Source organism: Eumetopias jubatus, unplaced genomic scaffold, assembly GCF_037043125.1.
Source record: "Eumetopias jubatus isolate StellerSeaLion01/CBP00866 unplaced genomic scaffold, mEumJub1_p1.0 scaffold_1, whole genome shotgun sequence".
NCBI classification, from domain to species: domain Eukaryota; kingdom Metazoa; phylum Chordata; class Mammalia; order Carnivora; family Otariidae; genus Eumetopias; species Eumetopias jubatus.
The window spans coordinates 133,613,562-133,632,747 of record NW_028274807.1 but is presented as its reverse complement, the minus strand read 5'-3'; the positions used below and the strand labels follow the sequence as shown (position 1 = coordinate 133,632,747).

At 37.5% G+C, this 19,186-nt stretch overlaps 1 pseudogene; it reads right to left on the bottom strand.

Moving 5' to 3' along the window:
* Window positions 1–6,063: 6,063 nt before the first annotated feature.
* On the bottom strand, window positions 6,064–6,644 carry LOC114205591 (chromobox protein homolog 3 pseudogene; annotated as a pseudogene).
* Window positions 6,645–19,186: the final 12,542 nt, after the last annotated feature.

Sequence of the window (19,186 nt, the reverse complement as noted above, 5' to 3'; positions counted from 1 at the left end):
ACACCAGGACTTCTCTAGTTTTCTCATTTGGGGGGAGAAGATGTTGGTATGATAAAATTTTCCTTTAAGGGGTTTTGCAAATAAACTTGCATTTATATAGCTGTAGATATGGACATGGATTCTGATATGACTGCTTTTAAGTTGTCCAATTTAAATCATTTATATTATATTTAAATTGTTCAATTCATTACAAAATCATCTATTTGATTTGAAAGGTTAGAGCTTTAGGAAAAATTTCAACTTAACTTGAAGTGATTTATTTCTTAGGTTGCTCAAAATGATAGCATCCCAGAAACATGGGTTATCCATGGTCATGAAATGCTGTTTTGTTTTGGTGAATGTTTAAAAAGAATGAACGAATGAACGAACGAATGAAAGAAAAGAAAAGGAAAGGAAGCCACTTATGTGTGTGTTTTATACACACACACACACACACACACACACACACCCAAATAACAAAAAACCCAGAATGGTCCTTAGGCATATAGGAGTTAAATATAAATTCTGATTGAGTAATTACTATGGAGATTTTCCCTGATACTTAGAAAAGTTGTTCTCTAGTGCAAAGGAAATAATACATGGTTTCAAATGATAATATAATGGTCAAAATAATATATGGCCTCAAATATTCTTTTCTGATAAAGAAAGCAACTAAGAAAGTTTTTATTTATTCAAGTAACCAGTGCTAGACAGAGAGCTAAGAGGACCCTAAGCTTGCCTCATCCCTGGAACACAGATAAATATCAGATCATTCTAAATACCCAAGAAATCAATCTGAGGACTGACAGAACAAACTGCACAACTAGAGGGAGAGGAGAGTCCACATAGAGGAAGGTCGGAAGTGTGGGGACATGATTTGGGGGGAGAAATGTACACAGGTGCTACAGAGGGGAGGGAGCCCTGGTTGCAGAGAAAAGAGCACACAGGATATGCACTCGGAGACTTCCGCAAAGCCACTGGCTGGGAGAAAGAAAGGGGCTGATTTTCATGAGTTTTTGCAACGGGGGTGGGGGGATGGGGGGAGGAGGAGCTCAAAGACTGGAGTTTTAGAGATGGGTGGGGGCTTGGCAAGGATAGAGCCCTGGGGGCACTGTCCTACTCCTGGAGAGAAGGCAAGTAAGCAATATCCCCCCCCCCCCCCACCGCCCAAGATGGTATGGTCTGATGATCTCCTAAGGCACATGGGAGAGACTGTTCACTCTTCTTGGAACACATCTGTGAGAGGTGGCACTTCTTCAGGGACAAAAGAGCTGGAGGGTTCCAATTCCCTCCCCAACCCCTCAGCATAAGCCCAGAGACACCTGCTGAGGGAGGCTAATCCAGACACTGACTGTTTAGCCTGTTTTGCTCCAAATCCCATGCCCCTGCACTTTGGTGCAACTGCCCTTCTTGGTCAAACCTGTATCAGTCCCTGCAGAGCGAGACCCTCCCCCAGAAGACCAGCACAAACCCTCGCTATGCACATCTCTAAAGTTTGGAGTTTTAAAAGTCAGCAGGCTTGTTTGGGATAGAGCCCAAAATGCACTGCGCTGCTCTAGACAGGCAAGCATCCTGGAGGCAGACAGCGTGACAATAGCCATCTGAAAAATGCCTGGGATGCAAGAGGGGAAAGTATGCACTCTTCTGGGAGTGCTTCCCTGAGAGCAGCAAGCATGGAGGCCCCTCTCTGGGGACAAAGTAGCTGGCTGGCACACCATTTCCCTCCCCCGCCCCTCAGCATAAACCAACTTAGTAAACAGCACAATGTCAACACTGGCTGCCTAACCTGCTTACACCATGTCCTGTACCCCTGTGCTCTGCTGGTACTGCTTTTCTTGGACAAGTGTGCTTGAGGACCACTGCAGCAGGCACCCTCCCCAGAAGACCAGCAGGACATTTGCATGTACTATGTCTACTGACTAAAAAAAAAAAAAAGTTCAGCAAGGCTTCAGTTTTAGTGGAAGTAGCATCAGGTCCCATTTAGCAAGCAGACCAGAGCATGCCTAGTTAAAACTCTCCACACTCTGGCAAGGTCCAAACACTGCCCATTATAGGGAAGGAGAGACTCTGAAGATGACTGACTTGAGGGATAAAGCAGCCAAAACACAGCAGCAGAGTGCACACAGCACACACCAGTGACACTGAAGTGCCAGGCCCTGGACAATGTATGACCTCTTCTTCATAAAGCCATTACTCTCAGGAGCAGGAAACATAACAGGCTTTTCTAACACACTGAGGAAGACAGAGACCTAGACAAAATGCCAAAATGGAGGAATTCATCCCCCAAAAAGGAGAAGAGAAGGTCGTGGCCAGAGATCTAATTGAAACAGATATAAGTAATATGCCTGATGAAGAATTTAAAGCAACAATCATAAGGCTACTCACTGGGCTTAAGAAAAGCATGGAAGACATCAGGGAGACCCTTACTGCAGAGATAAAAGAGCTAAAAAACCAATCAGGCAGAAATGAAAAATGTGATAGCCGAGATTTGAAACTGACTAGATGTAATGACCACAAGGATAGAAGAAGTAGAGGAATATAAATAGAGAAATGAGTAAGTGATACAGAGGATAGAATAATGGAAAATAATGAAGCTGAACAAAAGAGAGAAAGAAGAACTATGAATCACAAGAACTATAAATATTTATGCTTCCAACATGGGAGCACCCTACTATATAAAACAAATATTAATAAATATAAAGGAACTCATTGATAATAATACAATAATCAGAGGGGAATTTAACACCCCACTCACACCAATGGACAGATCATCTAAGCAGAAAATCAACAAGGAAACAATGCTTTTGAGTGACACACTGGACCAGGTGGACTTGACAGATATATTTAGATTATTTCATCCTAAACCAGCAGAATACACATTTTTTTTTCCACAGGCATATACTAGGTCAAAAATCAGGCCACAACAAACACAAAAAGACAGATCACACCATGCATATTTTCTGACCACAATGCTAGGAAACGTGAAGTCAAACACAACATAACCAGCAAAAAAATTGAATCAGCAACCAAAATTCTCCCAACAAACAAAAGTCCAGGGCCAGATGGCTTCCCAGGGGGAATTCTACCAAGTATTTAAAGAGTTAATACTTATTCTTCACTAGCTATTCAAAAAAATAGAAATGGAAGGAAAACTTCCAAACTCATTCTATGAGGCCAGCATTACCCTGATTCCAAAACTAGACAAAGACTTCACTAAGAAAGAGAACTATAGTCCAATATCCCTGATGAACATGAATGCAAAAATTCTCAACAAGATACTAGCAAATCAAATCCAACAGTACAATATAAGAATCATTCACCACACTCAAGTGGGATTTATTCCTGGGCTGTAAGGGTGGTTCAATATTCACAAATCAATCAACCTGATACACCACATTAACAAATGAAAGGATAAGAACCATACAATCCTTTCAATAGATACAAAAAAAGCATTTGACAAAGTACAGTATCCATTTATGATAAAAATCTTTAACAAAGTAGGGATAGAGGGAACATACCTCAACATAATAAAGGCTATATATGAGAAAGGCACAGCTAATATCATCTTCAATGAAGAAAAACTGAGAGCTTTTCCTGTATGGTCAAGATCAAGACAGGATGTCTACTCTCATCACTGTTATTTAATATACTACTGGAAGTCCTAGCCTCAACAACCAGACAATGAAAAAAAAATAAAAGTCATCCAAATCAGCAAGGAATAGTCAGACTTTCACTATTTGCAGATGACATGACACTCTATATAGAAAACCCAAAAAACTCCACCAAAAAATTGCTAGAACTGATACACAAATTCAGTTAAGTCACAGGATACAAAATCAACATACAGAAATCTGTTGCATTTCTATACACCAATAATGAAGCAGCAGAAAGAGAAATCAAGGAATTGATCCCATTTACAATTGCACCAAAAACCATGAGACACCTAGGAATAAAACTAACCAAAGAGGTAAAAGACCTGTACTCTGAAAACTATAAAACACTGATGAAAGAAATTGAAGATGACACAAAGAAATGGAAAAACATTCTATGCTCATGGATTGGAAGAACAAATATTGTTAAAATGTCTATACTACCCAAAGCAATCTACACATTTCATGCAATTCCTATCAAAATACCATCAGCATTTTCCACAAAGCTAGACCAAACCATCCTAAACTTTGTATAGAATCATAAAAGACCCTGAATAGCCAAAGCAATCTTGAGAAAGGAATGTAAAGCTGGAAGCATCATAATTCTGGACTTCAAGTTATATTACAAAGCTATAGTGATCAAGACAGTATGGTACTGGCATAAAAACAGACACATAGATCAATGGACCAGAGCAGAAAACCCAAAAATGAACCCACAGCTATATGATCAACTAATCTTCAACAAAGCAGGAAAGAATATCCAATAGAAAAAAGACAGTCTCTTCAACAAATGGTGTTGGGAAAACTGGACAGCAACATGCAGAAGAATGAAACTGGACCACTTTCTTACACCATAAACAAAAATAAATTCAAAATCGATGAAAGACGTAAATGTGAGACAGGAATCCATCAAAATCCCAGAGGAGAACACAGTCAGTAACTTCTTTGACATTGGCCATAGCAACTTCTTACTAGATACATCTCCTGAGGCAAGGGAAACAAAAGCAAAAATGAACTATTGGGACTTCATCAAGATAAAAAGCTTCTGCACAGGGATGCCTGGATGGCTCAGTTGGTTATACGTCTGCCTTCGGCTCGGGTCATGATCCTGGGGTCCTGGGATCGAGTCCTACATTGGTCTCCTTGGTCATCCGGGAACCTGCTTTTCCCTCTGCCTGCTGCTCCCCCTGCTTGTGCTCTCTCTTTCTGACAAATAAATAAAATCTTAAAAAAAAAAGGGCAAATACCCTTGTAAAAAAAAAAAAGCTTCTGCACAGTAAAGGAAACAATCAACAAAACTAAAAGGCAGCCTACAGAATGGGAGAAGACATTTGCAAATGACATATCAGATAAAGGGTTAGTATCTAAAATCTATAAAGAACTTATCAAACTCAACACCCCAAGAAACAAATAATCCGGTTAAGAAATGGACAGAAGACATGAAGACATTTTTCCAAAGAAGACATCCAGATGGCTAACAGACACATGAAAAGATCACTCATCATCAGGGAAATACAAATCAAAACTACAAAAAGCTATCACCTCACAGCAGTCAGAATGGCTAAAATTAACAACACAGGAAACAACAGATGTTGGGGAGGATGTGGAGAAAGGGGAACCCTCTTATACTGTTGGTGGGAATGCAAACTGGTGCAGCCACTCTGGAAAACAGGATGGAGTTTCCTCAAAAAGTTAAAAATAGAACTTCCCTATGATCCAGCAATTGTACTGCTAGGTATTTACCCAAAGGATACAGAAATACAGATTCAAAGGGACACATGCACCCTGATGCTTATAGCATCATTATCAACAATAGCCGAATCATGGAAAGAGGCCAAACATCCATCGACTGATGAAAGGATAAAGAAGTGGTACATATGTACAATGGAATATTACTCAGCTGTCAAAGAGTGAAGTCTTGCCATTTGCAGCAATGTGGATGGAACTAGAGGGTATTGTGCTAAGTGAAGTAAGTCAGTCAGAGAAAGACAAATACCATATGATTTCACTCAAGTGTGGCATTTAAGAAACAAAACAAAAGAGCAAAGGGAAAAAGAAAAAAGAGAGAAAGAAGCAAACCAAGAAACAGACTCTTAACTATAGAGAACAAACTGCGGGTTACCAGAGGGGAGGTGGGTGGGGGGTGGGTGAAATAGGGGATGGGGCTTAAAGGGGGGAACTCATCAGAGCACTGGGTGTTGTATGTAAGTGATGAATCACTGAATTCTATACCTGAAACTAATATTACAGTGTATATTAACTAACTGGGACTTAAATGAAAACTTGAAAAAAAAGCAGGTTACAGAAAACCCCCAAAGATCCACAACGTAATCAGTGCTATAGATGCAAAAAACTCCCCTATGACTCCCCCAATAATACTGCACAACAAACATATGAAACTTGATTTTCATTAGAATGTTGTTATATCTTCACACTAATAAATATAAAAAGCCAAGACCCAGATTATATATAAGGCTATGAATATATATATAGCCATGGAAACAATTCTTGAGCTTTGTCTTCCACATAAGAGTGCCAAGTTAGTCTCTCTTCATAAAAAGCAATTACAATTTGAGGATACTTCATATTTGCCTCTTTTGCCAGCACCAGCTCTGCCTCATCTGAATCTTTCCACGTCATGATGAACATTAATTCACCACTGCTGTCTGTGGCACTAATTGTTCGGGATCAAGACTGGTTTGTCAGCAGAATCTCTTTTCTTTGATTTGCTATTTTTACATTCACTCTCAGATAAAGGTTTTCTTTCTGTATCAGCTTTTTGAGAATTAGTAAATGCTTCAATTAACTCTGGACAATCTAAATTTTCTTCGGGTTCACAAGTATTGTTGGCATTGTCAGTAAGTCCCTTCCACTGCAGGAAATACTCCACCTTCCCACTCCCATCGGTACAGTACTTTTTCCACCAAGATTCTAAAGATTCTGCCTCTTCCATGTTTTACTCTTTCCATTCTGCTTCTCTCCCATTTTTTGCAATGTAGTTTAATTGGATGCCATTTAAGATTTTTTTTATTTTTAAAAGATTTTATTTATTTATTTGTCAGAGAGAGAGAAAGAGCAAGAAAGCGAGAGCAAGCACAAGCAGTGGGAGTGGCAGGCAGAGGGAGAAGCCGGCTCCCTGCTGAGCAAGGACCCCAGTGCAGGACTTTAGCCCAGGATTCTGAGATCATGATCTGAGCCGAAGGCAGATGCTTAACTGATGAGCCAACCAGGTGTCCCAATCGGATGACATTTAAAAAAAATTATTTTAATTTCAGTATAGTTAATACACAGTGTTATATTTTTTCAGGTGTACGATATAGTGATTCAACAATTCCATATATTACTCAGTGCTCATCAAGATAAGTGTACTCTTTAACCATCAGTTTGTTCTCTATAGTTAAGAGTCTCTTTTTTGGTTTGTTGGATGCCATTTCTTATTGCAGACTTGAAGAACTATTATTCACTGCCTCTGATCTGCTCCAGGTTCCTGGTTGGCAGTGTCTCTGGCCATGTGTATTCTAAGTCCAAGCTCCCTTGTTTCTTAATACAATGCTTTGACTTGACCTTTTATGGCTTCTGTCTAAAAGAAGGGATAGAGATGTGATGAGCACTGGGTGTTATACGCAACTGATGAATTGTGGAATAATACATCTGAAACTAAAGATGTACTGTGTGTTGGCTAATTGAATTTAAATAAAAAAAATAAAAAAGGGATAGAGAATGGATGGGTTGGGTTGGTAATAAATAAATAAATAAACCTTTTTTGTGGCTGAAATCTCTAAGTAAGATGATGTTTAGCTATTTTTTCTTTGTTATTAAGCTGTTGATTTCCCAAAGATATCACTAATACTGAAAGTAATTTCAAATTTCATAAAAGAATTTAACTGGAAACAAATACCTTCAATCTACTTATGCAAAGAGCCAGAGACAATGATTGAATAAATTGCAGAATTTGGATGAATCTGAAATAATGATATTGTTCTATTGGCTACAAATCATTACAGAGGTTCTAGAAATACTAGTCCTGTCACTACTCATGCTTGTGAGAAAATATTAAAGGGAACGGGATACATTAAATTCTACTTTGTTGGGGCGCCTGTGTGGCTCAGTTGTTAAGCTGCTGCCTTTGGCTCGGGTCATGGTCCCAGGGTCCTGGGATTGAGCCCCGCATCGGGCTCCCTGCTTGGCAGGAAGCCTGCTTCTCCCTCTCTCACTCCCCCTGCTTGTGTTCCCTCTCTCTGTGTGTCTCTCTCTGTCAAATAAATAAAATCTTTAAAAAAAAATCCACTTTGTTAAGATGAGTTCCCATATGGCTGTATAATGACACACTGACATGGTGAAATGAAGAGGTAAAATTAGCTGGTGAAGGGCTGCACCTTCATAGTCCAATCTAATTTCAGGAAACAAATGCACAGATAAAAGTCTAGCATTTTATCTCATGCCACTAATGAATGAAATAGAGGACCAATTGTTTTCTATCTTTTCTTAGGTATTATGTTTTTAATCCATGGGCCCAATGTCTCCCTAGGAGGTTCCCATCTTGATATGTATACTGTGTTAGCCATTTTTTAAAAAAGATTTTATTTATTTATTTGACAGAGAGAGAGAGATAGTGAGAGCAGGAACACAAGCAGGGGGAGTGGGAGAGGGAGAAGCAGGCTTCCCGCGGAGCAGGGACCCCGATGTGGGGCTCGATCCTAGGACCCTGGGATCATGACCTGAGCCAAAGGCAGATGCTTAATGACTGAGCCACCCAGATGCCCCCATGTGTTAGTCATTTTTACCTTACCAAGTATAAGCTGGTCATTATTATCTAGCTCAGAAAACACAAAGTGGACTATTATGTGACAATGCACGGGTAAGTCTTGGTAAGGAGCAGGAGTATAGGATATAGACACAAGAAAGTTTTGGGGAAGCATAGTAGAACTAAACTGCGAAATTTGCCTCTCAATATGACCTCCTCTTTCTGAACACATTCTCCTTTCCACAATCTCCACACTCTGGACTCTCATGCTGTTTAATTTATGATCAATTAATTTTTACAAATGGGTAACAACGTGTTTTCCTTCTTAAAAGCACATATGCCTTTAAAAGATGCTACTTTGTTTAACTCAAGAAATGCATTGCAAATATTCAAAGCCATTGAGAAAAGATCATTTGCAGGAATTTTGGGAAAGACCTGCTTTAGAAACTTTGGCGGTAATCCTGGGCAGGTAGAAGGATGTTTATGGGACAGGGAAGCTGTGTCTTTTTGGGAGGAGGGGTCCATAGTAGGAACAGAAAGAATAAAAATGCTGGATGATGCCAATGGATACAAATGGGGAGAAGGTAAACCAAGTTGATGATGTTGGGAAAATAATTAGCTTTAGCTCTGGAGATTGTCTGGTAACTTCTATCTTCAAACTTCTGAAGGACAATGTCATCCCTTTCCAATATCATGCTGCACAGCTTGGGTTTAAGAGTGTACTCATTCCAGGCCTGGAGCAGATCCATGAGGCCTTCTGAGAAGAGGCCAGGCTTCCACTGAATTCAGTCTTATCTTTTTCTTAGTGTTTAGTCCTGGCAATTTTCAACCAACGTATGTGTGTCCTTTAGGTACTAACCATGAACATTTTTCAAAACTTTTTATTGTGGAAAAATTTAAATATACACAAAAGTAGAGAGAATAGTATAATGAACTCACTGTACCAGTTTCGCCTAATTTCAACAGTCATCAATATTTGTTGGTTTTGTTTTCTCTATTCTCACATAATACTCCCCTCACCTCCCTATTTAAGCTAAAGTATTTTGAAACAAATCCCAGAGAGCATGTCATTTTACCTGTATATACTTCAATAAAATCATTGGCCATTTTAGCTTAATACTCATAGATATGGGGGTGAAGATAAAATAGATTATTGTAGTTTACATTTATTATGTTCTACTGTGTTCAGAACTCTATGCCAGGCAATTTGCATCATGTTATTTTATGTCATCCTTTCACCATTTAATCAACTAGTCATAATGGCTCTCACTTCTTTGACAGAGAAGCTCCAAGAGGTGTAGTAAATTGCTAAAGGTCACACAGCTAGGAAGTGATGTTACTGGGATTCAAATTTTCTTTGCCTACTCTGTATCCTTTTGCCCTAATCACTGTATACAAATGTCTTACCACTGGAGCATACTTGTCCTCTGAAAATGGACCCATAAGGAACACCTTTGCATGGGTGAAAGAATTGCTTTGCATAGAACTATTTATCCTATTGCTTAGTACCCTTGAATGAATTCCTTGTTGACTGAGAATGTTTGGGAAGAAGGAATATTGGTTTTGGAGTCATATGGCTTTAGATTGGACATAGAGGTTGGGTACTTTCTGGTTGTGAGACTTGGGGTAAGTCACTAGGGCTCTGGGAATCAACTTTTTTTTTTTTATCAATTCCTGTGAAGATTAAATGAGACACTTGGAAGTTTTAAAACTGCACTTTATGGAGACTGGGACCCAGTGTATTTTGGTACTCTGCCTCCACTTTCTCTTCCTCCCATCTTCCCATGATATCTCACTGTGAGTGTATTTTTCCTTTCTCTTCCTACCACCTCTTCTCCATGCTATATAGTCAAGGCTATACTTATATTCATGTAGCTTATATCTCTTTATTTAGCATTTTTGGGGGGGTTAAGTTCTACTCCTTTACTTCCTCTCTTATGCATTTTAAAATGCCCAAGCCTGGCTTTTGCTTTATATTAATTTTGTGCATTATTCTCATTGCACTTTTAACATAAGCTACCTAAAACTTTCAGAAGTCTGCAGGGCATAAATGATCTATCTCATTATTTATTGTCACATCCTCTATGGGATTATGAAGTAGTATGTGCTGCATGAGCCATAGAACATTTTTGTCCTCATTGTGTTGTCAATTTCAATTAAGGCTGAGAACATCTGATGAATAGATGGGGTGGCCAGGGAGGGGAGGGTCAGATAGGCTGATGGTCGTTTTGATAGCCTGGCATATTTTTCAAACCAATTTACAAGGCTGTTTTAATTACCTTGGCAACTCTCCTTGGAACCCTTTCCAAGTTCCTCACATTAAAAAGTGTTTTCATCAGCAACAACCAAAATTATCAATGATTAAAATGTCATAAACCTTCCAGTTCTCTGCTGGGCTCATCATATAGATGGACTGTAAGGTTTTTATAGTCTGAGATGTAAAGCTAATTCTCTGGTTGCCATTGACAACAGTTAAGATCTCTTAAAATACTGAATAAGCTCTTCAGGTCAATGTACCATATTCATATTGTGACTACCGAATGAATCAAATTGGATTAAAAAATTTTTTATAGAGAAATAAAAGCGGCTTCTTATTGGAAATTGGCACATTATTAATTGGCACTGGGAGACATATAAAGAGATTAGACATTTATGTTGTATGAATCCACCATATATAGAATTAAATGTAATTTTGACTTTGAGATTTAGGGAATATAAATGAAAACTGTACATGCACACAGATATATATACACACACATTTACAGATCTTCCTTAGGCTAAAAAATAGCCATATGAAAATTGTAGTTTTAGGATCCTTGAGGGAAGAACCAAACTGGATATGATAGTGGCCTTGGAATTATGAGGTAGAGGTATAGCAAAATAAAGCAGAAATGGAGAAATCCTTAGAATTTTATCTGAGACAAAGGAAAGTAGAAGTGGAACATGGCTGGCTTGGGAAATGTTGACAGTAGATAAGCCTACTGGTCCATTTTGGTTCCAAGCCAGCCTTTCCTAGGCATCATTTCCTGGCTTCCTAAAAGACTCAGAAAGATGAGATCTGGTGTGCAGTAGAGTAATAGAGATAAGGAGGTGGGGAAAGACATGGTTTATCAGGTGTCTATCACAAACCTCCCCAAATCTCAGTATCTTAAAGCAATACCTATTCATTGCTTACAATTCTATGGGTCAAGAAATCCTGGCAGGACTTGGCAGAGATGTGTGCTCATAAGGAGGGTGACCATAAAATTTTGTCTAAATGAGGACACTTCTGAGTGTGCACTGAGGCATTATTAATACTTATGCCAGATGAGAGTCGTATGCTGGGAATATCCCAGGCAAACTGGGTCACCCTGGTTGCAAGGAACTGCTGGATGGGGCAAGGACAGGGCAATAGCTGATGCTTTCAATGAGAACTTTGCAGAGTCTGTTCATATTAAATATTATTAAATTTGCTTTAAATTAAAGGCATTATAATGTAGATGAGAAAGCTCATAAGAGGAAATCAGAATTCAGAATAACTGCAGGACAATATTTTCTATTACCCTACATTTCTTTGTTGGTGATGGTATATCCCATAGCAAATTTATCTTTGTATGTATGAAGGTTAAAAAAAACCCAAGTTACAGGGGAATTAATCAAATCCACTCGAAAGCACTTTCTACCTCTGTATCCTACTCCCCAACTATTTTTTTCCCTCTAGATCCCTTTTTAATCTCAGCATTATTAAATGTATAATTCTAGGAAAGAATAATTGACTAGGAGAATTCATGTTATCAGAATCTGGTACAGAGACAATTATATTTCTGTACATCCGAATGGAAATGGATCAGCAATGCCAAAAATTCTCATCCTGTATAGAACTACTTAAAGTATGGTTGGTAAAGAAAAAAATCAGATCCATGATGTTCTGAGAACTATTTTGTTTTGAGAGAATAACAGGCTCTTATAGTCCATCTCAGAGATGTAGACATGGAAGAGGAATAGAACAAGTTGAAACTGAATACAAATGACCAAGATTGCATGTTATCATAATTTCATGTCCAGATGGTTACGATGTTAAATGTTCATATCTCTTTTGGCTATAATGAACAGCAAGTCTTTTTTTTTTTTTTAAAGATTTTACTTATTTATTTGACAGAGATATAGCAAGAGAGGGAACACAAGCAGGGGGAGTGGGAGAAGGAGAAGCTGGCTTTCCGCTGAGCAGGGAGCCCGATGCGGAACTCAATCCCAGGACCCTGGGACCATGACCTGAGCTGAAGGCAGACGCTTACCAACTGAGCCACCCAGGCACCCCATGAACAGCAAATCTTAATGTCATTTTGTGCTTGTACAGAATATGGTGCGCTCAATCCTTCATTATTTTCTGCAGTGCTGTTTTCTAAACTCAAGAAAAATAAGAAAGATTTCATTTCTTTGTTGGTAGATGCAGCAAATATGTATTAAGCATGTGCTATATGTTAGGCTATGTCCAACGTATTCTCAAACATAGGAAACTTTTTATAACAAAGTCTAAAAATTAATCAATTGCTTTATCCTCTTCCTTAACAACAAAGTTTTAGCCTATTAAACATCCCTCCAACATCCCCTTGATTACTGTTATTGTTTTCTTCCATGTTATTGCGAACGATTTTGATTCCACATTGTTTTTAAATACAAATTTAATTATTTATACTCTTTTATCATTAATACTTGTTTGCATTTAAGAATATAGTTTGCTGATTTCTTTATTCCTTACCTCTGGCTTTATTTTTTTCCTACCCAAATATAGCTTTTAGTATTTCTTTTGGCATGGATCTGTGGATAAAAGAGTTTTTTAGTCTCGGTTAGGTTGGAAATGCTTTCTTTTCCCCCTCTGTCTCAAATGATGGTTTGAAGTAGTATAGGATATTAGGATCCATGTTCCATCAGTATTTTGGAGATTTTTATTATCTTTGATATTTATTCAGTAATGTTTTGGTAAATGATTTCTGGAGGTTGAGGAAAGAATCCTGATTTGTAGCATTTGTCAGTTTTTGTGGTATAAATATTCCCAACATGGTTATTTCAAGCTACTGACATTTTAATGAGTGGCTCACAAGATTCCCAGAATTTTGATGACCAGCTTTTTGAGCTGGTGCAGGCCTGCTCCAGCATGTCATAACATCTATTGTTGTTGAATAGAATTTATGTCAGTATGATTATCTTTCTATTCTAGGTAATATTTCTGGGAGCTTTTAAGGCTTTCTTTTACTATTGATGTTCTGAAGTTTTAGATTATATATTTTAAAGATTTATTTATTTATTTATTTGAGAGAGAAAGTGTGTGGGGGGAGGGTAGAGGAAAAGGGACAGCGAGAATCTCAAGCAGACTCCACGCCCAGCTTGGAGCCCAACGGGAGCTTAATCTCACGACCCCGAGAGCATGACCTGAGCTGAGATCAAGAGTCGGACACTTAACCAGCTGAGCCACTCAGGGACCTCCCCTTAAATGATATTTTGTCATGAATTTACCTTTATTTGTACTACTTGGGACCCAGTATGCCTTTTCATCTAAGGAATCAAATTTTTCTTCTGCTTTTCAAAAATCTCGGAATAATGGGAATAGCCATTACCTCTTCCCTATTCTCTCCCTCTGGAATTTTGATTAGATGTAATATGGAGCATCTAAATGTAGTTTCCATGGTTTTTGTTCATTTTTTAAATTTATTATCCTTCTTGTTTCATTTAGGGTTTTTCTTTAGTTTATTCTTCTAATTTATTAATTGTTTTCACCTATAATTAATTTACATGTAATTAATTTAATATGTATACTAAAATTTTTATTTCAATGATTATGCTTTTCTGGTGGGGGGTGGGAGGGATAGGGTGGCTGGGTGATAGACATTGGGGAGGGTATGCGCTATGGTGAGCGCTGTGAATTGTGCAAGACTGTTGAATCACAGATCTGTACCTCTGAAACAAATAATACATTATATGTTAAAAAAAAAAGAAGAAGATAGCAGGAGGGGAAGAATGAAGGGGGGAAATCGGAGAGGGAGATGAACCATGAAAGACTATGGACTCTGAGAAGCAAACTGAGCGTTCTAGAGAGGAGGGGGTGGGGGGATGGGTTAGCCTGGTGATGGGTATTAAAGAGGGCATGTTCTGCGTGGAGCACTGGGTGTTATGCACAAACAATGAATCGTGGAACACTACATCAAAAACTAATGATGTAATGTATGGTGATATACATAACATAATAATAAAAAAAGAAAAAAGTAAAAAAGTTTTAAATAGTCAATTGATTATTTTTTTACAAATGTCCTTCATAAATTTCTGTTTTTATGTTCTGAAATACTTTGAAACTTTTTAAAAAAGATTTTATTTATTTATTTGACAGAGAATAGAGAGAGAGCACAAGTAGGCAGAGAGGCAGGCAGAGGGAAAGGGAGAAGCAGGCTCTCTGCTGAGCAGGGAGCCCAACATGGGACTTGATCCCAGGACCCTGGGATCATGACCTAAGCTGAAGGCAGCCACTTAACTGACTGAGCCACCCAGGCTTCCCTTTGAAGTTTTTAATTATACTTATTTTGAAGTCACTTTTGGATTCTTTGATTATTTCTGTTCCTCTAGTGTGAATTCTTCTATTTCTTAAGTTTGTGGTTTATCTCTTGACTATGGGATATAATAGTTAATAATTACTGATTGTTCACTGGGGAGTCTTGAGCACTTTATTTGCATTATCTCAATCCTCCAGTAAGATATTAGGTAGATACTATCATCCCATACTCTAGATAGGGATACTGAAGAGTTGAGAAATTAAGTAACTTCTATAAGGACACATAGATAGAAAAGGCAGAGTCAGGAAGAAGTCTAGATTCAGAGTACACACTCATAATCATTATTCAATGCAGCCTTTTGTGTGTCTTCCCCCCCAATAATCTTTCTACTGAAGTATGAACATACATATATGAAATTATTTAAAAAATCATAATGGAATGGCTTAGTGAATTTTCACAAAATGAATGCACTCGTACCCAGATCAAAGAACAATACATGTCCAGCACCTTAGAATCTTCTTTGCATATTGTTAATGTGTTTTTATCTTGAATTATTAATTCCAATAGTTTGCCTCTAGGTTGTTTTGCTTTTTTTGTGAACATGATCATTTTATGTGTGAATAATTGTAGTTTTATTTTTTCCTTTCCTTTCCTTTCCAGTTTGAATATTTTTCCTTACCTTGTCTTATGGATAGGGACTCCTGTACAATGTTGAATAAAAATAATGCTAGAAGGCATCCTTATCTCATTCCCAACCTAAGAAAGAAAGCTTTCAACATTTCATCATTAAATATGTGAATTGTCCTAAAGTTTTGGTGGATACTCTTTCTCAGATTAAGGATTTCATTTCTATGCTCAGTTTGGTAAGAGTTTTATCATTAATTTGATTGGTCATTGCTATCATAGTATGTTGTTTGGAATTTCCTTAATTTGTCTTTTATAACCCCCAGGACTGTTTTCTTTTTAAAATTTATTTTATTTTATTTTTTTTATTTTTAAGTAGGCTTCACTCCCAATCTGGGGGCCTGAATTCATGACCCTGAGATCAAGACCCGAGCCGAGATCAAAAGTCGATTCTTAACCAACTAAGCCACCCAGGTACCCCAAACTTTGTGGCTTTAAATGCCATAAAATTATTATTTTATAATTATTTAAGTCAGAATTCTGCCAGGTTTTAGTATTAAGGTTATGCTGACCTGAAAGAAATGGACCTCTCTTTTCTTAGGGTATAGGCGTGTTTTTGTAAAATTGTTACTCTTTCTTAAATATTTGACAAAATTCACCAGTGAATATATCTGGGCTGGGAGATTTCTTTGTGGGAGTGTATTTATTTTTTATAGATATAGACTATATTTTTAATGCTTTTTAAAATTAGTTTCAGAGGTAGAATTTAGTGATTCATCAGTTGCATATAACACCCAGTGTTCATTACATCAAGTGCCCTCCTTAATATTTATCACCAAACTATCCCTTCTCTTACCCACCTCCCCTCCAGCAATCCTCAGTTTGTGTCCTAAAATTCAGTGTCAGTTATGGTTTGCCTCCCTCTCAATTTCCATCCTATTTTATTTTTACTTCTCTTACCCTGTGTTCATTTGTTTTGTTTCTTAAATTCCACATATGAGTGAAATCAAATCTTACGGTATTTGTCTTTCCTGACTGACTTATTTTACTTAGCATAATACCCTCTAGTTCTACCCATGTCATTGCAAATGGCAAGACTTCATTCTTTTTGATGGCTGAGTAATATTCCGTTGTGTGTGTGTGTGTGTGTGTGTGTGTGTGTGTGTGTGTGTGTGTGTGTGTGTGTATACCACTTCTTCTTTATCCATTCATCTGTCAATGGACATCTGGGCTCTTTCCATATTTTGGCTATTGTGGACATTGCTACTATAAACATTGGGGTGTAAGTGCCCTTTGAATCACTATACTTGTATCCTTTGGATAAATACCTAGTAGTGCAGTTGCTGGGTCATAGGGTAGCTCTATTTTTAACTTTTTTGAGGAAACTCCATACTGTTTTACAGAGTGGCTGCACCAGCTTGCATTCCCACCAACAGTGTAGGAGGGTTCCCCTTTCTCCGCATCCCCGCCAACATCTGTCGTTTCCTGATTTGTTAACTTTAGCCATTCTGACTGGTGTGAGGTGGTATCTCATTGTGGTTTTGATTTGTATTTCCTGATGTGGAGTGATGTTGAGCACTTTTCCATGTGTTGGTTGCCATTTGTATGTCTTCCTTGGAGAAATGTCTGTTCAAGTCTTCTGTGCATTTCCTAACTGGATTTTTTGGTTTTTGGGTGTTGAGTTTGATATGTTCTTTACAGATCTTGGATACTAGCCCTTTATCTGATATGTCATTTGCAAATATCTTCTCCCATTCTGTAGGTTGCCTTTTAGTTTTGTTAACTGTTTTCTTTGCTGTGCAAAGCTTTTCATTTTGATGAGATCCCGATAGTTCATTTTTGCTTTTGTTTCTCTTGCCTTTGAAAATGTGTCTAGCAAGAAGTTCCTGTGGCTGAGGTCGCAGTGGTTTCTGCCTGCATTCTCCTCTAAGATTTTGATGGATTCCTGTCTCACATTTACGTCTTTCATCCATTTTGAATTTATTTTTGTGTATGGTGCAAGAAAGTGGCCCAGTTTCATTCTTCTGCATGTGGCTGTCCAATTTTCCCAACACCGTTTGTTGAAAAGACAGTCTTTTTTCCACTAGATATTCTTTCCTGCATTGTCGAAGATTGGTTGACCATAGAGTTGTGGGTCCATTTCTGGGTTCTCTATTCAGTTCCATTGATCTATGGGTCTGTTTTTATGCCAGTACTGTACTGTCTTGATGATTACAGTTTTATAATACAGCTTGAAGTTTGGAATTGTGATACCTCCAGCTTTGGTTTTCTTTTTCAACATTCCTCTGGCTAGTCAGAATCTTTTGTGGTTCCATACAAATTTTAGGATTATTTGTTCCAGCTCTGTGAAAAATGTTGATGGTATTTTAATAAGGATTACACTGAATGTGTAGATTGCTATGGGTGGCATAGACATTTTAGCAATATTTGTTCTTCTAATCCATGAGCATGGAATGTTATTCCTTTTCTTTGTGTCGTCCTCAATTTCTTTCATGAGTGTTCTATAGTTTTCAGAGTACAGATCCTTTACCTCTTTGGTTAGGTTTATTCCTAGGTACCTTATGGTTTTTGGTACATTTGTAAATGGGATTGATTCCTTAATTTCTCTTTCTTCTGCTTCATTGTTAGTATATAGAAATGCAACTGATTTCTGTGCATTGATTTTAGATCGGCAACTTTGCTGAATTCCTGTATCAGTTATAGCAATTTTTGGGTGGAGGCTGTTGGGTTTTCTACATAGAGTATCACGTCATCTGTGAAGAGTGAGAGTATGACTTCTGCTAGGGTGGTTCAACATCTGCAAATCAATCAATGTGATACACCACATTAATAAAAGAAAAGACAAGAACCATATGATCCTCTCAATAGATGCAGAAAAAGCTTTTGACAAAATAAAACATCCTTTCTTGATAAAGACTCTCTGCACTGTAGGGATAGAAGGAACATACCTCAGTATCATAAAAGCCATATACAAAAAACCCACAGTGGATATTATCCTCAATGGGGAAAAAAACTGAGAGCTTTTCTCCTAAGGTTAGGAACACGCAGGGATGTCCACTCTCACCACTGTTGTTCAACATAGTAATGGAAGTCCTAGCCTTAGCAATCAGACAACAGAAAGAAATAAAAGGCATCCAAATCAGTATAGATATAGACTATTAAGATATTCTCTTTCTTCTTATGTCAATTTTGGTAAGTTGTGTTTTCTAGAAATTTGATTATTTTTTTAAAATTTTAAAATTATTTGCTTAAATTTGTTCATAATAGTCTGTTCAATTTTTAAAGTCTGTGTCTTTCATTCCTGACAATAGTAATTTGTAACTTTTCCATTTTTTTCTTGATTAATCTTCTTAGAGATTAATCCATTTTATTAATCTTTTCAAAGAACCAACGTTTGTCTTCGTTTATTTTCTCTATTATACGTATGTCTTATACGTCCTTGTTTATGCTCTTGTATTCATCATTCTTCTATTTTCAGACTGATTTTCTGCCTTTTTTAAAAATTTCATGAAGATACTTAAGTAGTTGATCTTTAGCCTTTATTTTTTTCTAAGGGATGCATTTGAAATTATAAATTTTACCCAGCACAGCATTAGCTGGATTTCATATGTTTTAATATGTCATATTCTCATTATCATTCTGTTAAATATATTTTATAATTTTCATTA